The sequence below is a fragment of the Elephas maximus genome, chromosome 1, assembly GCF_024166365.1.
Source record: "Elephas maximus indicus isolate mEleMax1 chromosome 1, mEleMax1 primary haplotype, whole genome shotgun sequence".
Lineage (NCBI taxonomy): Eukaryota > Metazoa > Chordata > Mammalia > Proboscidea > Elephantidae > Elephas > Elephas maximus.
In genome coordinates, this window is record NC_064819.1 from 90,245,888 (window position 1) to 90,271,096 (window position 25,209).

A 25,209-nucleotide genomic window follows, 5' to 3' on the forward strand; every position below is an offset into this window, starting at 1 on the left:
GGGAATTGCTAACCTATGGCACAAAGAGGTGGTAATACAAATACGCAAAATTTCACCACCAATAGATCAGGTATTGGTGTGAGATGAGGCTCTGGGTGATCACATGTTAGATAACTTTCTACATTTTTTCTTAACGAGAAGTATAAGGAAGCTGGTTGGTTGGCCTTACTCTCACTAGACAAAGTGGTGGAAGAAAGAGATAAGTGCAGGGCTTCAGAGTCAAAGCTCAAGTGCTGCATAAATAACCTCAAAGTTTCCACTTGTGCCTTGAAAAAAGCCTTATTTCTTGTAGTAACAGAGCTGATACTGCCAAAACCAAACGCAGAGTCTTATCGTAGAGTGGCTGAATTACAGTGCCAGCTAAATTCTCAACCTCAAATGTGTGAAGTTAAAGTGAGGGCATTGATTGGGTAGAAATGGGATCCTGAAACATGGGATTGGGGAATATGGGCAAATAATCAGGAAGCTGGAGACAATGAGTCCCTAAATTCTGTGGAATCATTCCTGCAAACACAGCCAGCTCTCTCACTCCCCTCTGAAGAGATTACTCCATCCTTGTTGGCTAAGCCACTGCCTCCAGTGGAACAATTAGCCCTTCCACCTCCTTCTGATGAGATTAATCCAGCTGTGTCTGAAAAGCCTTTGTCTGAGTCATTGCCTGGGGCATCGCCTGAGGCAGATGCCTTAAAAGATAATGCTGAATGTTCTCAAAACATATTCCCACTACCTATTTTGGCTTCTAGACCTATAACTAGACTTAAGTCCCAGCAAGCCCCAAAAGGTGAAGCACAAAGTGAGACCCAGGAGGAGGTACACTACAGTCAAAAAGAACTGCTTGACTTTTCTAATATGTACAATCAGAAAACTAGGGAATGTGTGTGGAATGGCTATTAAGAGTGTGGGATAATGGGGCAAGTAACATAAAGATGGATTAGTCTGAGTTTATTGACATGGGCCAATAAGCAGATTCTTCATTCAGTGTTTCAGCTCAAGGAGTTAGGAACAGACCTAGTAGTTTATTTGGTTGGCTCGCTGAAGCATGGATTGATTATGTAGTTGAAGTACAAGACCTGCCTTGGTATACTGTAGAAGGAGGTATCCAAAGGCTTGGGTAAATTGACATGTCAGAGTGGATTAATCAGGTTAGCCCCACAGGCTCACACATGAAGTTCCCAGAGGACACATCTTTTACCACAACAGTGAGGAACAAATTTGTGAAGGGAGCCCTGGCATCCTTGAAGACTGCTGTGATTCTATTTTGGTAGGTCAGATTTGACAGTGGGAACTGCTCTAACTGAATTAAGACACCTAACTAAAATGGGGCTGATTAGACCCCATGGTGGTAGGGACCAAGTGGTGGCACTCAATCAACACAGACAAAGTGGGCATGGTTACCGTTGATGGAGAGCACAGTCAAACTGGTAATCAGAATAGTCTGACTTGTATGGACCTGTGGCATTCACTACTTAATCATGGTGTCCCTAGGAGTGAAATAGGTAGGAAATCTACTAAATATTTATGTGATCTCTACAAGTGGAAGAATTCTAGGTCAAGTGAACAGTATTCTAACTTGAATCACCAGAATAGAGAGTCACAGCCCCTCAATCAGTTCCCAGACGTTAGTGAGCTTAAGGACCCACAACTCCTTGAGTGAAGGGGAGCCCACATCCACTTAAGGAAGGACCTCACTACACTGCCAAAAATTTATACTGTTAATCTTTCTCCCAGCCTTCCCCAAAGGAATCTACGGCCTTTTACTAGAGTGACTGTTCACTGGGGAAAAGGAAATAACCAGACTTTTTGGGGATTACTAGATACTGGCTCTGAACTGACACTAATTTCAGGAGACCCAAAAGATCTCTGTGGCCCACCAGTCAGAGTGGATGCATATGGAGGTCAGGTTATTAATGGAGTTTTGGCTCATGTCCATCTCACAGTAGGTCCAGTGGGTCCTCAAACTCATCCTGTGGTGATTTCCCCAGTTCCAGAATGCATCATTGGAATAGATACACTCAGCAACTGGCAGAACCCCCACACTGGATCCCTGAGAAGTAGAATAAGGGCTATTATGGTAGGAAAAGTCATGTGGAAGCCATTAGAACTGCCCCAATCTAGGAAAATAGTAAACCAAAAGCAATACTGTATTTCTGAAGGGAGTGCAGAGATTACTGCCACCATCAAGGACTAGAAGGATGTGGGGCAGTTTTTCCCACCACATTACCATTCAACTCGCCAATTTGGCCTGGGCAAAAGATAGATGGCTCAATCTGGACACAGCAGAGCCAACACAGTGCTATAGACAGAAGTTTCATGTTGTCCCTCTACAGCAAAGACTAGAGAAACTAAGTAAAACGGATACAAACATCAATTCTGTAAGTAAGGATTAAATGAAGGGATAAAGAATTGATCAAGTACCAAATGGAAGAAGAAACTGCCAGAGAACAGAGGATGAGGAGAGCTACAGAGTAGAGGTTCCCTGCCAGCTTACATGGCGTGGATTCGCCATCTTGGACCACAGCCTCTAAGGACCCTGGACAGGGAGTACAGGAAGGCAACTTCACAGAGCAGCTAGTGAGAAACAAAATATCTCCTACAAAGGGGCACCGATCAGACAAAGCTCTGATTTCTTCACAGAAACCATGCAGGCAAGAAGGCAATGGGATGACATATATAAAACCCTGAAAGAAAAGAATTGCCAATGAAGAATCATATATCTAGCAAAATTGTCTCTCAAATACGATGGCAAAACTAAGACATTCTCAGATAAATGGGAATTTGGAAAAACCAGACCAACATTACAAGGAATATTAAAGGCACTCCTTGGGACAGAGAATCAGACATCAGACAAAAACCCGAGATTAAGACACATAACACCACCACACCATACCAACCCAGATAAACAATCCTCAAAAGTAAAATAAAGTTAGAAACTAAAAACGGGGAACCAGAATGTCAGTCTGTAAGTGATGGCAAATTCAAAAGAAAAAGGGGAAATAAATGGTGTGGTTACAGTAATTCTACCTGAAGAAGAAGTCAAGGTGATATCAAGAAATAACATGCTGTTTTAAACTTAGGAAGGAAAAGATAATTTACCAGGTAACCTCAAAGGAAAGTAATGAACATATTAAAATAAAGAAGAAAATAAAAAAGACTCAGTAAACACAAAAGCAACAGCAATGAAGGAAATGAAAAGAAATCCTCAAACAAAAAGAACTCAGCACAGAAAATTAAACAGAACAAAGAAACTGTCAACACCACAAAAAAGGCATAACAAAATGGCAGCAGTAAATTCATACCTACTGATACTCACGCTGAATATAAATGGCTTAAATGCATCAGTCAAAAGACAGTATCAGAATGGATTAAAAAAAAACAGGACCCATCAATATGTTGCATACAAGATACACACCTTAGACACAAACACAAAAATAGGATAAAACTAAAAGGAAGGAAAAAATATATATTAAGCAAAGAGTAACCAAAAAAAAGCAGCAGAGGCAATATTAATCTCTTGTAAAATAGACTACAAATAAAAATCCATTATAAGATGCAAGGAAGGGCATTATATAATGATTAAAGAGACCACCCACCAAGAGGACACAACCAGAATAAATATTTATGCACCCAATGACCCAAAAAAACCACCAAACCCGGTGCCGACAAGTCAATTCCAACTCATAGCACCCAATGACAGAGCTCCAACATACATAAAACAAACCAACAGTACGGAAAAGAGAAATAGACAGTTCTACAATAATAGTAGAAGACTTTAACACACCACATTTGACGATGGACAGATCAACTCAAGAGAAACTAAACAAAGGTACAGAAGATTTAAACAACAGAATCAACTAGCCAGACTTCATGGACATATACAGAACACTCCACCTGACAGATTACATACTCTTCTCCAACACACATGGATCATTTTCTGGAACAGACCATATTTGAGGCCACAAAGCTAGCCTCAATGAATTAAAAAACATAGGAATGATACAAAGCATCTTTTCTAATCACAATGCTATGAAACTAAAAATGAATAACAGGAAGAGCAAAGGAAAAACATCAAATCCATGGAAAATGAAAAACATCTTGCTTAAAAACCCCTAGGTAATAGAAAAAGTAAAAACATAAGCTAGAATGCCTAGAATCAAAGGAGAATGAACATACAACATACCAAAACCTTTGGGACACAGCAAAAACAGTGCTCAGAGGTCAATTAATGGCAATAAACAAACACAAAGAGAAAGAAAGGGCCAAAATCAATAGTTTAACTGCACAGCCCAAGCAAATAGAAAAAGAGCAGCAAAAGATGCCTACAGTCACCATAACAATGAAATAATAAACATTAGAGCAGAAATAAATGAAACAAAACAATAGAATCGCCAAGACTAGAAGTTAGTTGTATGAGAGGATCAATGAAATTGACAAACCACTGGCCAAATTGACAAAAGAAAGGAATGAGAAGATGCAAATAACCAAAATAAGAAATGAGATAGGTGACATTACAACAGAACCAACTGAGATAAAAAGGATCATAACAGAATATTATGAAAAATTACACTCCAACAAATTTGTTGCCAGGTTACAGTATGATGGAATTTTAGGGGAGATGGAACTGTTCTACATCACAACTGTAGTGTTAGACACACAACTCTAGGCTTTTGTGAAAACCTATAGAATTGAACAACGCAAAGAGTGAATTTTACTCTGTGTAAATTAAAAAGAAAGTCAGTAGAATAAATATGCCAGTTTAACAACAGATTGTTTGATTAGATGAACAAAAAACTCATGTCCAAGCTGTTTAGAAGAGAAACATTTTTATTGTTCTATTGTATTTTTGCTTCATTGTGCTTCACAGATACTGAGTTTTTTACAAATTTCTTTTTCTTTTCTTTATTGTGCTTTAGGTGAAAGTTACAACTCAAGTTCTTTTCTCATTCAAAAATTTATACACATTGTTTTGTGACATTAGTTGCAAGGAGATGCACTTTAAATACTGAAACACAATAAGTTAAAAGAAGAAGAATTTTTAAAAAATAACATGAAAAGCTATCCAAAAGAAAGTTGGAGTGGCTATATTAGTGCCTGAAAAAGTAGACTGAAGGCAAGAAGCATTATGGCATTTCATAATGAGAACACCTGTCAACTCAACAGGAGGATTTGACCATTTAAAATTTGTACGCACTGATAATGCAGCCTTAAAATATATAAACAAATAGTCAAATTCACAATCATAGTTGGAGATTTTGACAAACTTCGTTCAGTAACTCTTACAACAAGCAGACTAAAATTCAGTAAGCACGTAGAAGATATAGAGTCTACAAAGCAACTTGACCTAATTGATATACATGGAACATTACATTCATAGCAGCAGAATGTATATTTATTTCAACTGGTTTCCACAGAGAAAAAATATCCCAGGGAGGCACCAAGGGGTTCATTGACTCTTGATTCAAAGTTACATTCTGTATCCAAATGGCAATGACACCCCTCATGATGGGCAAATATGTTGTGTTTTGTTAGAGAGTGTGGGCAAACTTGGTTGTAGTGATGAAGTGGAAAAGAGCTCCACTAGGACATTTAGCATGAACCCTGTGTTGCTCCCATGTCACCTAGGCGAAGACATTAGTTTGTCAAAGCTCCACGTCATTAGAATAAAAGTAAATCTATGCCTGAGGATATAAAGAGAGCTTAATATGATTAGCCTGGTGTTATATGTTGAATTGTATCCCCCAACAATATGTGGCAACTTGGCTAGGCGGTGATTTCCAGTATTGCGTGTTTGTTCACCATTTTGTAATCTGATGTGATGTATCCTGTGTGTAGTAAATCCTCACCTCTGTGATGTATCCTCTATGCTGTAAATCCTAACCTCTGTGAGACAGGATTAGAGGCAGTTATATTCATGAGGCAGGACTCAAATTACAGGATTACTTTTTACCTTGAGTCCATGTCTTTTGAGATTCAAAAGAGAGAATTGAGTAGAGAGGATGGGGACCTCACACCACCAAGAAAGTAGGGCCAGGAACAGAGTGCATCCTTTGGACCCTGGGTCCCTGCACTGAGAATCTCCTAGACCAGGGAAAGACTGAAGACAAGGACCTTGGTCCAGGGCCGACAGAGAAAGAAAGACTTCGCCTGGAGCTGGTACAATGAATTCGGGCTTCGACCCTACTAGTCCGTGAGAGAATAAATTTCTGTTTCTTAAAGCCATCCACTTGTCGTATTTCTGATATAGCAGCACTAGATAACTAAAACACCTGGTGTCTTTGATTCTTAGTACTGTTATAACAAAAATACCACAAGAGGGTGACATTAACAAACAGTAGTTTATTTTCTTACAGTCTAGGAGGCTAGAAGTTTGAATTCAGGACACTGGCTTTAGGGAAAAAATCTCTCTGTCTGCTCTGGGGGAAATCCTTGTCTCTCTCAGTTCTATTCCTCAGTTCCTTGGTGATCTTCTTGTGTCATCTGTCTTCCCCTTATTTGTCCTTGCTTCTCTGTGCCTTTTGTGCTCTTATGTATACCAAAAGTGATTGGCTTAAAACAAACACTAAACTGATATGGCATCATCAACATAACAAAGAAAACTCTATATCCAAATGGGATTACATCTAGAGGCAAAGGGGTGAGTTACAACACATATTTTTAGGAGACACAATTCAACCCATAGCACATGGCTAAAGGGAACGTTTTTATGGAGGGTCAGAGTACACAGAGGTTCCAGCCGACTATAGGTAGAAGGGACTCTTGCACCATTGTCTGGAAGTATTATGTCAGTAAGGTTGCCCATAGGTGGGCCAGGTAAGGTACAAAATACTTAACATCAAAATGAATTTAGGGAGGCAGTCCAAGATGGTGAAGTAGTCAGATACTTCATAAATTCTCTCTTACAACAAAGACCTGAGAAAGCAAGTGAATTGGATATAGATGACAACTTTGGAACCCTGAGCACCAAAGACAAGGCTGAATCATCAGACTGAGCACCATGTAGAAGGAGAGACAGCACAAAAACAGGCAGCATGGAGAATTACAGATCACCAATGCTCTGCTAGCTGAACTTGCATGGCACAGGCATATTGAGATAAAGCAAGCAGCATTCCCAACTGAAAGCCCCATCACCTGGTGCAGACAAGCAGGAGTGACTCTGCATTCACATTCAGAGTCAGGCAGGAGTGCTTCCTGCCCTACATATTTAAGTGCACACATCCCACACACTGCTCCCACGTTAGCCCATTGTGCCAGAAGCCTGCGGGTTTGTGGGGTCACCCACTCCTTCTTCACCCATCCGTCCTCCCTGCATGTGATCACGGTCTGGGGACCCCACCGCTGCCCACCCTCTCAGCCAGTAACCCTCAGTCTGGAGTGGCCTTCCACTTCACTCCACCACTTGCTCAGGGGGCACACAGACCTCAGCACTTTCTATTCCCTCCAGCTGCCTCTGACAGGGTCCTAAGGGCTCAAGGGCTAGCACTGCCTCCCATTCTCTCCAGCCTCCAGTGCTGAGGCCCTGTAGTGCCTCCCACTCCTTCCAGCCACCTGTGCCAGAGGCCTGAAGACTGGTAGTGTCTCCTACTCTCTCTGTACCAGTGGCATGAGGGTGGTTGGTGCCTCCACTCCCTCCTGCCTCCTGTGCTGGAGGGCTGAGGACCAGTGATGCCTCCTTCTCCCTCCAGCCACCTGCACCAGGAACCTAAGGACCAACAGTGTCTCCTACTCCTTGTAGCCACCTGGACCAGCTGCACAACTTCCCCAACAATGTGCTCTAGTAGACAGGGAAATGCCCTCCAACCAGGCACCTATGGGCAGGTGACTTCCCCCTGCCTTGCCCTCCATATTGCTCCCCACTGTAACTGGAGGCTTGTGCCCACTTAGAATACCCCTACACAGCCCTGCCCAAACGGGGCTGTTGGGGAGTATTTCCACACCACCCACCTGGTGACTGACAACCCAGGCACCCTTGCACCAACCACCCAGCAATCAGCAGAGCAGACACACAACACCCAACCCAGTGACCAAGAAGAATGCCCATTGCACTCAAGGTAAGATGACCAGCTGGACTGATACATGACCTCACCAGAAACACCAGCTACATCCTCAGCAGCACCACAAGACTAGTGAACAGAGATTCACACTCATACACCCAGTCGCTGCTCTACCCACCTGGAGACACAAAGTAAGAACTTCAATGTGACCAAATTAGTGACCAAAGTAGCACATACACCCAGCCTACTCAGATATATCAAAAGAAAACCCCTCCCCCCAAAAAAAACTCAGTAGGCAGCAAAGAAACATACAGTAAAAAGCATATGTATAATAATTTCTAGATGGTTTGGAGACAACAATTTCAAATCACATGAAGAAGCAAAACAATGTGGCTCCAGCAAGTGGACAAAATAAAGAATAAGAAAACCTACTAGAGGAAAAAATGGCAATGGAACTATCTGATAAGGAAATTGAAAGACTAATACACAGGGCTTTTCAGGAGATTAAGAAAGAGAAAACCAAGGAAAATATAGACAAAATCAAGGAAAATACAGGAAAAAAAAAAAAGCTTTAGAGGAATTCAGGAAAACAATGTGAGAAAAAAATGACAATATAAATAGGAAATTACAAACCATACAAAAATAACAGCCTGAAATCCAAAAGATGAACAAGAAAATTTCAGAAATAGACTGCTCAATAGAAGGATATAGGATCAGAATTGAAACAATGGAAGACAGAATCAGTGAATTTGAAGAGAAATCCCTTGACACCAAATTCTTTGAGGAAAAATCAGAAAAAAAGAATGAAGAAAAATGAAGAGAGTCTAAGAATTATGAGGGACACTATCAAGAGAAAAAATTTGTGCATGATCACATTTTCAGAACAGAGGGAGGCAAAACAAAACACAGAGAAACTTGTCAAAGATTTTCTGGCAGAAATACGAAAGATGAGAATATATCCATCCAAGAAGGATACAGAATAGACCTGAAAAGAAAGTTGCCAAGACATATCATATCAAGCTTTCCAAAACCAAAGACAAAGAAAGAATCCTGACAGCAACTCAGGAAATATGAAGTCACATGCAAAGGGAAGGGATTACTCAGTAGAAACCACACAGGCAAGAAGGCAATGGGATGACATACATAAAACCTTGAAAGAAAAAAATTGCTAACCAAGAATTATATATCCAGCAAAACTGTGTCTCAAATATGATGGTGAAATTAGAACATTTCCAGATAAACAGAAATTAAGGGAATTTGTAAAAACCAGACAAAACTCACAAGAAATATTAAAGGGAGTCCTTCAGAAAGAGAACCAACATCAGACAACAACATGAGATTAAGAGACAGGATAGCATCAGCCAGATACCAACTCAAATAAAGAATTCTCAAAAATAAAACAAAGGTAAAAGACTGAAAACAGGGAACCAGAGACATCAATCTGTGAAGTGATAATGATAAAGAATAATGATGAATCTATAAAACATCCCACAACAGGGATGAATTTGGAGGACATTATGCTGAGTGAAATAAGTCAATCACAAAAGGACAAGTATTGTATGAGACCACTATTATAAAGAAGCAAGAAAAGGTTTACACACAGGGAAAAAAATGTTTTTATGGTTGCAAGGGTTGGGAGGGGAAGGAAGGAAAGCTACCAAATAGAAGACTCATGTTAAAAATGGTGAGGGGTGAGGAAATACATAATATAAGGGAAATCAGCAAATATGGCCAAGGCATGAGAGGAATGCAAAAACAAAGGTCAACAACAGTAATTATTATTATAGCATAGACAATCCTGCAAAAATAGTATTAACAAAACACTAATTTACAAGTAGATACATAGGTAGATAGGTATGCCAAGAGATGCGGGAGGGTGTAAAGGAACACGCCCACCTGCAGATATAGGTTTGGTGGTGGATATTTCTACATACATAACTGTAGGAAATTCTTATATATTAATATAGACAATAGAGCACGCAACGACCACAGTCAGGGCAACGTCTTAGACAACCAAACACCTCATAGGACAGAGTTCCTAGGCTCAAAGGACCATAGGCTCTGGGGACATCTATACCAATTGGCACAACATAGTTCATAAAGACAAAGTTTTGCATTCTACTTTGGTGAGTAGCATCTGGAGTCTCTTACTACTGTCCAGAGGAAAGGAGAGTGAAGAAACCAAAGATTCAAGGGAGAAATTAGTCCAAAGGACTGATAGACCACAGGAACCACAGCCTACAGGACCCTGAGACCAGAAGAATTAGATGATGCCAGGCTGCCGCTACTGACCGCTCTGCCTGGGATCACAACAGGGTGTCCCAGACAGAGCGGGAGAAAAATTGTAGAACAAAAAATCACATTCACAAAAAAAACAGACTTACTGGTCTGATAGAGACTGGAGGAACACTGGAGGCTATGGCCCTAAGACACCTTTCTGAACTGGAAGTGAAGCCATTCCAGGAGACCGCCTTTCAGCCAAACCATACACAGGACCGTAAAATAAACAATAACACCTGAGAGGAAAGTGCTCCTTAGAAAAATCAATTATACAAAATCCAAAGGGCAACATTTCCCCAAAAGCAAAGAAGAGAAGGCAGGAATGGTTAGAAAAACAGTACAAAAGGGAACAGGGGAGGCGGGGCCAAGATGGCGGACTAGGTAGACGCTACCTCTGATCCCTCTTGCAACAAAGACTCGGAAAAACAAGTGAATCGATCACATACATAACAATCTACGAACCCTGAACAACAAACACAGATTTAGAGACAGAAAACGAACAAATACAGGGAAGCAGCGATTGTTTTCAGAGCCTGGAGCCAGCGTCCCAGTCAGGTAACATTTGGTGCCCGATTTAGGGCAAGGCCCAGGGGAGCTGACGGCACAAACAAGGGGCGCAGCCCTACCCCCCTGAACTCACCCCGGGAGGGGGCCCAGCCGTCCGCACGGGCGGCGTGGCGACGCAGCCAGTGGGAGAAGTCCCCGGGAGGCAGTGACTGATTTTGGAGCCAGGAGGGCAGCGACCCAGCTGGGGAATCTTGCCCCCAGGCATTTGACTGGGCGCTGTCAAGGCACAAGCACGGAGAGCTGCTCCACTCCCCTGAACTAACCCCGGGAGGGGGCCCAGCCTGTTCGCGGAGGCGGCGTGGTGACGCGGCTGGCGGGACGAGAAGTCCCCGGGAGGCAGCAACTGATTTTGGAGTCGGGAGTGCACCGTCCCTGTAGGGGAATCTTGACGCTGGGCGTGGGACTGGCATCGGAGGATCTGACTGCGGCTTCAGTGGGCCAGATCCCCGGGGGCAATCTCCACACAGCCAGCACACATAGGCGACACGCCCCTCGGGAATCTCAGATAAAATCGTCATTCCAAGCAAGACAAGCAACTCTGCCTATATTCTGAGGTGCTACTCTCCTATCTCTCTGATCCCTCCCCCAGCCTCCCCAGGCAGCTTCATTAACATTGGCATTTCCTGAGCCAGAGGGAGAACGGCTCCGGCTCTGCGGCGGCTTTGCTTCCCCCCCCCCCTTTTTTTTTCTTTTGGACCTTTCTTAATCCACTCTTCCAGCCTGAGAGAAGGAAATACAGAAAACCCAGGGACCAAAAATCCACCCCTAATTGGACTAAAAACACAGAACCAGCTACAGCCAAGCATATATGATCCAAATCTCAGACTTTCATCCTTACAGGGAACAAGGTGGCGGTTATAATCCAAAGGCAGTTCTGATAGGGATCTGACTGCATTTTTTTTTTTTAGCGGATTTTCTGGAAAAACTAGTTTCCCAGTGATGGCTCAGAGACAGCAGTCCATATCAAACCACATAAAGAAGCAGACCATGACAGCTTCTACAACCCCCCAAACAAAAGAATCAAAATCTTTCCCAAATGAAGATACAATTCTGGAATTATCAGATACAGAATATAAAAAACTAATTTACAGAATGCTTCAAGACAACAGAAACGAAATAAGGCAAACTGCAGAAAAAGCCAAGGAACACACTGATAAAACAGTTGAAGAAGTCAAAAAGATTATTCAAGAACATAGTGGAAAAATTAATAAGTTGCAAGAATCCATAGAGAGACAGCATGTAGAAATCCAAAAGATTAACAATAAAATTACAGAATTAGACAACGCAATAGGAAGTCAGAGGAGCAGACTCGAGCAATTAGAATGCAGACTGGGACATCTGGAGGACCAGGGAATCAACACCAACATAGCTGAAAAAAAATCAGATAAAAGAATTAAAAAAAATGAAGAAACCCTAAGAATCATGTGGGACTCTATCAAGAAGGATAACTTGCGTGTGATTGGAGTCCCAGAACAGGGAGGGGGGACAGAAAACACAGAGAAAATAGTTGAAGATCTCCTGACACAAAACTTCCCTGACATCATGAAAGATGAAAGGATATATTTATATCCAAGATGCTCATCGAACCCCGTTTAAGATTGATCCAAAAAGAAAAACACCAAGACATATTATCATTAAAATCGCCAAAACCAAAGATAAAGAGAAAATTTTAAAAGCAGCCAGGGAGAAAAGAAAGGTTTCCTTCAAGGGAGAATCAATAAGAATAAGTTCAGACTACTCAGCAGAAACCATGCAGGCAAGAAGGGAATGGAACGATGTATACAGAGCACTGAAGGAGAAAAACTGCCAGCCAAGGATCATATATCCAGCAAAACTCTCTCTGAAATATGAAAGGGAAATTAAGATATTTACAGATAAACACAAGTTCAGAGAATTTGCAAAAACCAAACCAAAGCTACAAGAAATACTAAAGGATATTGTTTGGTCAGAAAACCAGTAACATCAGATACCAGCACAACACAAGGTCACAAAACAGAACATCCTGATATCAACTCAAATAGGGAAATCACAAAAACAAATTAAGGTTAATTAAAAAAAAAATGCTCATAACAGGGAATCACTGAAGTCAATATGTAAAAGATCACAATAATCAAAAAGAGGGACTAAATACAAGAGGCATAGAACTGCAATATGGAGAGTGATACAAGGCGATATAGAACAATACAAGTTAGGTTTTTACTTAGAAAAATAGGGGTAAATAATAAGGTAACCACAAAGAGGTATAACAACGCCATAACTCAAGATAAAAGCCAAGAAAAGCGTAACGACTCAACAAACATAAAGTCAAACACTACGAAAATGAGGATCTCACAATTTACTAAGAAAAACGTCTCGGCACAAAAAAGTATGTAGAAAAATGAAATTGTCAACAACACACATAAAAAGGCATCAAAATGACAACACTAAACACTTATTTATCTATAATTACCCTGAATGTAAATGGACTAAATGCACCAATAAAGAGACAGAGAGTCTCGGCTTGGATAAAGAAACACGATCCGTCTATATGCTGCCTACAAGAGACACACCTTAGACTTAGAGACACAAACAAACTAAAACTCAAAGGATGGAAAAAAATATATCAAGCAAACAATAAGCAAAAAAGAGCAGGAGTACCAATATTAATTTCTGACAAAATAGACTTCAGCCTTAAATCCACCACAAAGGATAAAGAAAGACACTATATAATGATAAAAGGGACAATTGATCAGGAAGACATAACCATATTAAATATTTATGCACCCAATGACAGGGCTGCAAGATACATAAATCAAATTTTAACAGAACTGAGAAGTGATATAGACACCTCCACAATTATAGTAGGAGACTTCAACACACCACTTTCGGAGAAGGACAGGACATCCAGTAAGAAGCTCGAGAGAGACACGGAAGACCTAATTACAACAATCAACCAACTTGACCTCATTGACTTATACAGAACTCTCCACCCAACTGCTGCAAAGTATACTTTTTTTTCTAGCGCACATGGAACATTCTCTAGAATAGATCACATATTAGGTCATAAAACAAATCTTTGCAGAATCCAAAACATCGAAATATTATCATATTTTGAATCATATCAGATTATTATGAAAAATTGTACTCTAACAAATTTGCAAACCTAGAAGAAATGGATGAATTCCTGGAAAAACACTACCTACCTAAACTAACACATTCAGAAGTAGAACAACTAAATAGACCCATAAAAAAAAAGAGATTGAAACAGTAATCAAAAACTCCCAACAAAAAAAAAGCCCTGGCCCGGACGGCTTCACTGCAGAGTTCTACCAAACTTTCAGAGAAGAGTTAACACCGCTACTACTAAAGGTATTTCAAAGCATAGAAAATGACAGAATACTACCCAACTCATTCTATGAAGCCACCATATCCCTGATACCAAAACCAGGTAAAGACATTACAAAAAAAGAAAATTACAGACCTATATCCCTCATGAACATAGATGCAAAAATCCTCAACAAAATTCTAGCCAATAGAATTCAACAACATATCAAAAAAATAATTCACACTAATCAAGTGGGATTTATACCAGGTATGCAAGGCTGGTTTAATATCAGAAAAACCATTAATGTAATCCACCACATAAATAAAACAAGAGAAAAAAACCACATGATCTTATCAATTGATGCAGAAAAGGCATTTGACAAAGTTCAACACCCATTTATGATAAAAACTCTCACCAAAATAGGAACTGAAGGAAAATTCCTCAACATAATAAAGGGCATCTATGCAAAGCCAACAGCCAATATCACTCTAAATGGAGAGAACCTGAAAGCATTTCCCTTGAGAACGGGAACCAGACAAGGATGCCCTTTATCACCGCTCTTATTCAACATCGTTCTAGAAGTCCTAGCCAGGGCAATTAGGCTAGACAAAGAAATAAAGGGTATCCGGATTGGCAAGGAGGAAGTAAAATTATCTCTATTTGCAGATGACATGATCTTATACACAGAAAACCCTAAGGAATCCTCCAGAAAACTACTGAAACTAATAGAAGAGTTTGGCAGAGTCTCAGGTTATAAAATAAACATACAAAAATCACTTGGACTCCGCTACATCAACAAAAAGAACATCGAAGAGGAAACAACCAAATCAATACCATTCACAGTAACCCTCAAGAAGGTAAAATACCTAGGAATAAATCTTACCAAGGATGTAAAAGACCTATACAAAGAAAACTACAAAGCTCTACTACAAGAAATTCAAAAGGACATACTTAAGTGGAAAAACATACCTTGCTCGTGGATAGGAAGACTTAACATAGTTAAAATGTCTATTCTACCAAAAGCCATCTATACATACACTGCACTTCCGATCCAAATTCCAATGTCATTTTTTAAGGTGATAGAGAAACAAATCACCAATTTCACATGGAAGGGAAAGAAGCCTCGGATAAGCAAAGCATTACTGAAAAAGAAGAAGAAAGTGGGAGGCCTCACCCTACCTGATTTCAGAAGCTATTATACAGCCACAGTACTCAAAACAGCCTGGTACTGCTACAACAACAGGCACATAGACCAATGGAACAGAATTGAGAACCCAGATATAAACCCATCCACGTGTGAGCAGCTGATATTTGACAAAGGCCCAGTGTCAGTTAATTGGGGAAAAGATATTCTTTTTAACAAATGGTGCTGGCATAACTGGATATCCATTTGCAAAAAAAATGAAACAGGATGCATACCTCACACCATGCACAAAAACGAACTCCAAGTGGATCAAAGACCTAAGCATAAAGACTAAAACGATAAAGATCATGGAAGGAAAAAATAGGGACAACCCTAGGAGCCCTAATACAAGGCATAAACAGAATACAAAACATTACCAAAAACGACGAAGAGAAACCCGATAACTGGGAGCTCCTAAAAATCAAACACCTATGCTCATCTAAAGACTTCACCAAAAGAGTAAAAAGACCATCTACAGACTGGGAAAGAATTTTCAGCTATGACATCTCCAACCAGCGCCTGATCTCTAAAATCTACATGATTCTGTCAAAACTCAACCACAAAAAGACAAACAACCCAATCAAGAAGTGGGCAAAGGATATGAACACACACTTCATTAAAGAAGATATTCAGGCAGCTAACAGATACATGAGAAAATGCTCTCGATCATTAGCCATTAGAGAAATGCAAATTAAAACTATGATGAGATTCCATCTCACTCCAGCAAGGTTGGCATTAATCCAAAAAACACAAAATAATAAATGTTGGAGAGGCTGCGGAGAGATTGGAACTCTCATACACTGCTGGTGGGAATGTAAAATGGTACAACCACTTTGGAAATCTATCTGGCGTTTTCTTAAAAAGTTAGAAATAGAACTACCGTACAACCTAGAAATCCCACTCCTCGGAATATACCCTAGAGAAATAAGAGCCTTCACACAAACAGATATATGCACACCCATGTTTATTGCAGCACTATTTACAATAGCAAAAAGCTGGAAGCAACCAAGGTGTCCATCTACGGATGAATGGGTAAATAAATTGTGGTATATTCACAAAATGGAATACTACGCATCGATAAAGAACAGTGACGAATCTGTCAAACATTTCATAACATGGAGGAACCTGGAAGGCATTATGCTGAGCGAAATCAGTCAGAGGCAAAAGGACAAATATTGTATAAGACCACTATTATAAGATCTTGAGAAATAATATAAACTGAGAAGAACACATACTTTTGTGGTTACGAGGGGGGGAGGGAGAGAGGGAGGGAGAGGGTTTTTTTACTGATTAATTAGCTGAAAAGAACGGCTTTAGGTGAAGGGAAGGACAATACTCAATACACGGAAGCTCAGCTCAACTGGACTGGACTGGACCAAAATCAAAGAAGCTTCTGGGATAAACTGAATACTTCAAAGGTCAGCGGAGCAAGGGCAGGGGTTTGGGAACCATGGTTTAAGGGGACTTCTAAGTCAATTGGCAAAATAATTCTATTATGAAACACATTCTGCATCCCACTTTGAAATGTGGCGTCTGGGGTCTTAAAAGCTAACAAGTGGCCATCTAAGATGCATCAACTGGTCTCAACCCAACTGGATCAAAGGAGAATGAAGAACACCAAGGTCACACGACAGCTAAGAGCCCAAGAGACAGAGAGGGCCATATGAACCAGAGACCTACATTATCCTGAGAATAGAAAAACTAGTTGGTGCCCGGCCACAATCGATGACTGCCCTCACAGGGAGCACAATAGAGAACCCCTGAGGAAGCAGGAGATAAGTGGGATGCAGACCCCAAATTCTCATAAAAAGACCATACTTAATGGTCTGGATGCGACTAGAGGAATCCTGGCTGTCATGGTCCCCAAACCTTCTGTTGGCACAGGACGGGAACCATCCCCGAAGACAATTCATCAGACATGAAAGGGACAGGACAGTGGGTGGGAGAGAGATGCTGATGAAGAGTGAGCTAATAATATCAGGTGGACACTTGAGACTGTGTTGGCATCTCCTGTCTGGAGGGGGGTTGGGAGGATAGAGAGAGTTGGAGGCTGACAAAGTTTTCACGAAAGGAGAGACTGGAAGGGCTAACTCATTAGGGGGAGAGCAAGTGGGAGTAAGGAGTAAGATGTATATTAACTTATATGTGACAGACTGACTTGATTTGTAAACGTTCACATGAAGCTCAATAAAAGTTAAAAAAAAAAAAAAAGGAATGGGGAATCTAGGACGGAAATGGGGAAAGTGCTGACATATTATGGGGAATGAAACTAAAGTCATGGAAAACTTTATGTACAAACTATCGAATGGGAAACTAATTTGCCCTCAAACTTTCATCTACTGTACAATAAAAAAATTTTTTTATGAGTTTATACAGACAATGCATGTGTCTGTATAACAGTAGATAGAAGATGTTCAAGTTTATCTATCTTTACATGCAATGTGAAAGGAGGAACTTATTTACAACTTGATGCTGCTGCCCTTAGACCTGAAATTCAGACCCTAGCAAGAAAGGCCCTCTTTCTGGGCCCTGTGCTTCTGATCTTCTTTTTCATTGTCCAGCTTTTGCATGCATATGAGGTGACTGAAAATACCATGGCTCTTCCCAGGTTTAGGTTAGTCCTCAGAGTGATATCTTTGCTTTTCAGCACTTTAAAGAGGCTAGTGCAGCAGATTACCCAATGTAATATGTTTGATATCTTCACTGCTCCTTCTATGTCCGTTGATTGTGGATCCAAAGAAAATGAAATCCTTGAGAACTTCAGTATTTTCTCCGTTTATCATGATGTTGCATATTGGCTCTGTTGTGAGGATTTCTGTTTTCTCTGTGTTGAGGTGTAATCCATACTGAAGGGTGTAGTCTTGAATCCTCATCAGTAAGTGCTTCGAGTTCTCGTCACTTTCTGCAAGCATGGTTGTATCATCTGCGTATCGAAGATTGTTAATGAGTCTTGCTCCAATCCTGATGCCACATTCTTCTTCATATAGTCCAGTTTCTCAGATTATTTGCTCAGTATACAGGTTTAATAAGTATGGAGAAAGGATACAACCCTGACACACACCTTTGCTGATTTTAAACCATGCAGTAAACCCCTGCTCTCTTTGAATGGCTGCTTCTTGGTCTATGTATAGGTTCTTCGTGAGGACAGTTAAGTGTTCTGGAATTCCCATTATTCACAATGTTACCCACAATTTGTTATGATCCACATGGTCAAATTACTTTGCATGGTCGATAAAATACAAGGAAACATCTCTCTGGTATTCTCTGCTTTTAGCTAAGAGCCATCTGACATCAGCAATGGTATCCCTCACTCCGTACCCACTTCTGAATGCAGCTTGAATTTCTGCAAGTTCTCTGTCAATGTACTGCTGCGATCCCTTTTAAATGATCTTCAGCAAAATTTGACTTGCACGTGATATTAATGATTTTGTTTGATAAGTTCCTCATTCTGTTGGATCGTCTTTCTTTGGAATAGGCACAAATATGGATCTCTTCCAGCCAGTTGGCTGGGAAGCTGTCTTCCAAGTTTCTTGATGTAGGCGAGTGAGCACCTCCAGCACTGCACCCATTTGTTGAAATATTTCAGTTAGTATTCCGTCAGTTCCTGGAGCCTTGTTTTTTGCCAATGCCTTCAGTGCAGCTCGGACTTCTTCCTTTAATACCATAGATTGTTGATTATATGCTGCCTCCTGAAGTGGTTCAATGTTGACCAGTTTTTTTTTTTTTTTGGTGGAGTGACTCTGTTTATTCCTTCCATCATCTTTTGATGCTTCCTTCATTGTTCAATATTTTGCCCATAGAATCCTTCGATATTGCAACTCAAGCCTTGAATTTTTTCTTTAGTCCTTTCAGCTTAAGAAACGCCAAGCGTGTTCCTCCCTTTTGGTTTTCTAACTCCAGGTCTTTCACATTTCATTATAATTCTTTGTATTGTAAGTTATTTTTTCTTTCTTTCATTATTTCTTCAGTTTGCTTTAGCTACTTTACATTCAAGAGCAATTTTCAGAGTCTCTTCTGACATCCATTTTGTTCTTTTCTTTCTTTCCTGTCTTTTTAATGGCCTTTTGCTTTCTTCTTGTATGATGTCCTTGATGTTATCCCACAACTCGTCTGGTCTTTGGTCTTTAGTGTTCAATGCATCAAATCTATTCTTCAGATGATCTCTAACTTCAGGTGGGATATACTCAAGGCCATATTTTGGCTCTCATGGTCTTATTTTAATTCAGCTTCAACTTGAACTTGCATATGAGCAATTGATGATCTATTCTGCAGTCGGCCCTGGCCTTGTTCTGACTGATGATATTGAGCTTTTCCATCATCTCTTTCCACAGAGGTAGTCGATTTGATTCCTATGTATTCCATCTGGTGAGATCCATATGTATAGTCACCATTTCTGTTGTTGAAAAAAGATATTTTCAATGAGGAAGTCATTGCTCTTGCAAAATTCTGTCATGGAATCATTTCTATCACCAAGGCCATATTTTCCAACTACCAATCCTTCTTCTTTGTTTCCTACTTTCACATTCCAAACACCAGTAACTATCAATATATCTTAATTGCAAATTTGATCAATTTCAGACTGCAGAAATTGGTAAAATCTTCGATTTCCTCATCTTTGGCATTAGTAGTTGGTGGGCAAATTTGAATAATTGTCATGTTAACTGGTGCTCTTTGTATGCGTATGAATAGCATCCTATCACTTACACATTGTACTTCAGGATAGATCTTGAAATGTTCTTCTTGACAATGAATGTGATGCCGTTACTCTTCAATGTGTTGTTCTCGGCATAGTAGACCATATGATTGTCTGATTCCAAATGGCCAATGCCAACTCATTTCAGTTCACTAGTGCCTAGGATATCAATCTTCATGTATTCCATTTCCTTTTTTACAACTTCCAATTTTTCCTAGATTCATACTTAGTACTTTCCTTATTCCAATTATAAATGGATGTTTACAGCTGTTTCTTCTCATTTTGACTCATGCCACATGAGCAAATGAAGGTCTACTCCATCCATGTCATTAAGGACAACTCTACTTGGAGGAGGCAACTCTTACCCAGTTTTATTTTGAGTGCCTTTCAACCTGAGGGGCTTATCTCCTGGTTGTATATCAGGCAGTGTTCTGCTGCTATTCTTACGGTTTTCACTGGCCATTTTTTCAGAAGTAGACTCCCAGGTCCTTATTCCTAGTCTGTCTTAGTCTGGAAGCACCACTAACACCTGCTGGTATTTGATATACCACTGTTACAGCTTTCAGCATTACAGCAATACACAAGCCACCACAGTATGTCAAACTGACAGACAAGCGGTGGATTAGGGAAGTAACAGGCTACAATTCAGTATCAGGATCAAATTAGAAATAACAGGATACAGGGTGCAATTTGTCAATCAAAATAGCTTCCATCCAGTAGAATGCTCAGCTTCTTCTTGGCCGTGTTTGCAGGCAAACCTTGCTCTTGGTCTCACCACCGACCCTGCTTAGGCCTGGGCTCTCCCACAGGCTCCCACTAAGGCCAGTTTGGATCTGAGAAACAAGTGCCCAAAGGCATTCCACTTCGCTAGCAAGCCTGCTGTCTGCAGGTGCTCCGCTCTCTCACTTCAAGGGTTGGGAAGCTCACTGCAGCCTTCTCGCTCTACTGCCCCTAGTGCTGCTGTGCCATCTCATGCCATGTCCTGCTATCTCCAGTGTTATAGCTCTCTGTCTTCTGAGTCCAGGAGGTTCTTGGTGCAGGGACCCCAGGTCCAAATGATGTGTTCTACAATGCCTCTTCTTCTTGATGGTAGTGAGGTCCCATTCTACCTCTGTGGGATTGGCTCTTTTAAGCCTAATGGGATGGCAAAGCTGACCAATCACCTTGGTAGGCCATAGGCACTTTATCTGCATAATCACTGTTCAGTCTCTTCAAGAGTTTTACATGCCTTATTTGCATAGCTCAGGCCAATCATTCTGTGGGAGGTAAGAGACGATGGCTAGAAAGGCTATAAAAAATCAATTCACTGCACCACAGATGGCATCCCCTACTTTATACACATTTTATTCCAGGTGCTTTCTTATATATTTAGTTCATTCTAATGGGCATGAAATGTGCAACATAAATATTGAATGTGTGTCGAACTTGTTTAATCTGCTTTTCTGAAGGCTTCGTCAGGTGATGTGCCCTTCAAAATCCAGTATTCAGAAGGACAATGGCTTGACTATTCAGCAGGTTTGTTAATGAGGGCCCATGAGTCTATGTGCTTCAGTCAATGTCAGGCTCTGTGGCAAAGTGATGTTCAGCTTAACTTCACATTGTCCAATGCTGTAGGTAGTTTACTAATGTGACAGTGGATGGCTACAGTACTCCTTTGGATGTGCCACACTAGAGATGGACTGTTCCATCAGTGAACACTTCAGGGCAATATCTTTTGTCAAGGCCCTCCACGGGCCAGTAGCTTGGGCAAAACAGCAGATGATTACATCTCTGTGCCTACTATCTCTTTGTGCTGTTTGTTAAGGCCTCAGCATCCAGACTTTGTCCCCAAATAAATGTGCCATTTCTCTTTCATATGGGAACCCTTTTGCACTTGCCAACTTTATAGAATTTTGGTTTAGAAAGGACAGTTTGCAAGATGAGAAGTCATCACTATTTCTTCAGTTTGACAATGTCTACGTATTAGGGTTCAATAGCACCAATGCAGTAACATCTCAAAGGGATGTACTCTGGAGAGTTGGAGGAAATTCTTAAGTAGAAATGCCCAGGGCCCACTGAAGAAAGATGGGATTTCATTTCCAAAGGCTACAAACAGCTGTAAGATTGATTAGAAACACCTGCAATCTCACATTTTTTGAAAGAGGACAAAGGCAGTGCTTATTGCACACTTAAATGAACTGCTTCCAGGGCCTCCATTCAAATGTAGCTGCATTTTTGGTGACTTGATTCAGAAACTGTATGAAAATTCTCAGGTTAGAGATGTGTTGTCTCCAATACTAAAGATGCCAATGAGGTGTGGGGGATCCTTCTTGGTCATTGTGTGTCACAGAAAGTCAGTGAGTCTCCTGAGTTATTTGTGGGCCCAGATCCCAAGCCCAGGCTTTTTTAAAAAAAAAAAAACTGTCAAGGTATTCTTTATTACTTTGTGTAATGAAAAGCTTCCAAATTTCTTAAGTCCCAGTCAATGACTCTAAATCAAGGATGCATCCAATAAAGGTATCACTGAGAAGGCGGCGTCCCTGGGCGGGATAAATGGTTAACATGTTCAGCTGCTAACCAAGAGACCGGAGATTTGAGTTCACCCAGAGGCCTTTGGGGAAACACCCGTAGCGTAGTGGTTAAGTGCTCTGGCTGCTAACCAAAGGGTTGGCCGTTTGTATCCGCCAGGTACTCCTTGAAAACTCTATGGGGCAGTTCTACTCTGTTCCATAGGGTCGCTATGAGTCAGAATCGACTCAACGGCACTGGGTTTGGTTTTTGGCTTAGAGGCCTTTGGAAGATAGGCCTGGTGATCTACTTCTGAAAAGTTAGCGAGTTCTACTCTGACACACATGAGGTCACCATGAGTCAGAACCCATTCAGTGACAACTGGGTTTTAATGAGAAATGCGGGCAAGAATAAAGAAGAACGTATGAATTTCTAGTAAGGCAAGTAATATCAGGTTAGACATGCTTAAGGCCAGAATTCTGTCCATTTTCATGGTTAGAACACCCCTTGATTTCGGAGCCTAGCCAAGGCTAACCTTGTTTCAGCTTGAGAAATCTGAGTAGGGAATGTCCAATGCCTAGGTCCATACTGCCCTAACAAGATATAATTGTGGGCTGTGTGATCTTTTCTCCCAAAAGTCTCTTCCAGGGTAAGACTTCTGGTAGTGTCAGTATGAGGAGAGTGAGAAAGTCTTCCTGTAGAAAAGAAGTATGAAAATGACAAAAATATTAAAAATAAATATTTGAAGTCCTAGGAAATAAACAAAGGCAAAGAGAAATTTGAGAAGAGTTTTAATCTTAAAAGACTACTGTCTTAGTTATCTAGTGCTGCTATAACAGAAATACCACAAGTGGATGGCTTTAGCAAACAGAAATTTATTCTTTCATAGCTTGGAGGCTAGAAGTCCAAATTCAGGGCACCAGGTCTAGGGGAAGGCTTTCTCCCTCTGTTGGCTCTTGGGGAAAGTCCCTGTGTCCTTTCAACCTCTGTGGGCCCGACATTCCTTGGAGATCTACATGTGTCTTGGCACCAATTTTTGCCCTGGGTCTAGGGGGTTCTCAGTGCAGGGACCCCATGTCCAAAGGATGCACTCCACTCCTGACTCTTCTTTCTAGGTGGTAGTCAGGTCCCTCTCTCTCTGCTCACTTCTCTCATTTTACTTCTTGTAAGATAAAAGGTGAGGCAGGACACACTCCAGGGAAATTCCCATTACATCAGATCAGGGCTATGACCTGTGTAAGGGTGTTGCATCCTACACTAATCCTGCTCCATTAACATAACAAACATAACCTAATCCTCTTTAACATAACCTAATCCTGCCTCATTAACCACAGGCAGATATTAGGATTTAAAACACATAGGAGGACAATTACATCGGGTCACAAAAGGGAGGACAACCATACAATACCAGGAATCATGGCCCAGCCAAGTTGACACATATTTGGCGGGGGGGAGATACAGGTCAATTCATGACAATTACTACTACTTTGGGTAAGAACTACCAGTTTGTGGCCTTCTTTTTTTCTCTTAAGTGTGGACTTGACTCATGACTCAGTTCTAATGAATTAATGGTGTGAGGCTTCAGAGATTAGGTCATAAAAAGCACTGTGTCTTTCTGCTTTGTATTTTTCTCCCTCTTGAATCATTTGTTTCAGGAGAAGCCAGCTGCCATGTCATAAATACATCCACGTGTGGAGAGGCCCATGTGGTGAGAAATGGATGCTTCTGACAAACATCCAACAAGGAACTGAAGCTTTATGACGACAACCACATGAGTGAGCTTGAACACAGGTCCTCCAGCACTAGTCAAACATTCAGATTATTACAGTCCCATCTGACAACTTGACTGCAACCTAATGAGAAGCCTTTAGTGAGAACTACCCAGCTCATCTGCCCTGGAGTTCTGATCCTCAGAAACTGTTGGGGATAATACGTTTGTTGTTTTAAACTGCTAAATTTTGATATAATTTGTTCTACAGCACTAGATGACTACTACAGACATTGTACCTGAAAATGTGATGCTGACAAAACGCAAACTTTAAAATGTGAAAATCTCTTTGGAACTGGGCAGTGGACAGGAGCTAGGAGGACTTGGATAAAAATATTAGTCAACATTTGAATTCTTGAAGAAATTATTTGGAAAAGCAAGATGTCTTTTGATGAGGCTGTGGGTGAGGGCTTAAAGGAAAGTGAGGAAAACTTATTGGAAACTAAAGAAAAGGGGGTTTTTGTCATGTAGTGACAAAGTTTAGCAACACTATTGCCTGTAGTAATATGGGAAGTAAAAAATGTGCCTAATAAACTGGGCAACCTAACTAAGGAGATGTCTAAGCCAACTATTAGAGGAGCCATGTGTTCTTGTTGCTCGAAATAGATTTCCAGAGAAGTGCTGAAGGAAAAGCTGTGAAACTAAAAGGATCCAGGATTTTCTGGTTTTGAAGATTCCCAGTCTCTCCAAAGGGCAAATAATGTTAAAATTAAGAAGCAACTTCCTAGCAAAGATCAAATCCAAAGTGCTCTCAGGGAAGCATAGTTTAAAGATGAAGCTGAGGATAAGATTATAAGATCCTTTGCTAAAATCTCAAAAAGCTCAAGTTGGTGTCTCAGAGTAGAGTTTAGTCAAACAAAAGGCCTTCAAAAGAGCTATGGGTGTGTCTCACAGATCCTCCCAAACAGTAAGGCTTCTAAGACATATAAGGATGTTCAT

The 25,209-nt window shown here is 40.8% G+C and overlaps 1 protein-coding gene and 1 long non-coding RNA gene across 8 annotated transcripts in view; one reads left to right on the top strand and one right to left on the bottom strand.

Moving 5' to 3' along the window:
- LOC126073164 (patr class I histocompatibility antigen, A-126 alpha chain-like) overlaps positions 1–25,209 on the top strand; it is a 374,107-nt gene that overhangs the window by 242,511 nt on the left and 106,387 nt on the right. The gene's annotated exons all lie outside the window — the stretch shown is intronic.
- LOC126078246 (uncharacterized) overlaps positions 1–25,209 on the bottom strand; it is a 562,403-nt gene that overhangs the window by 240,563 nt on the left and 296,631 nt on the right. The window lies entirely within an intron of this gene.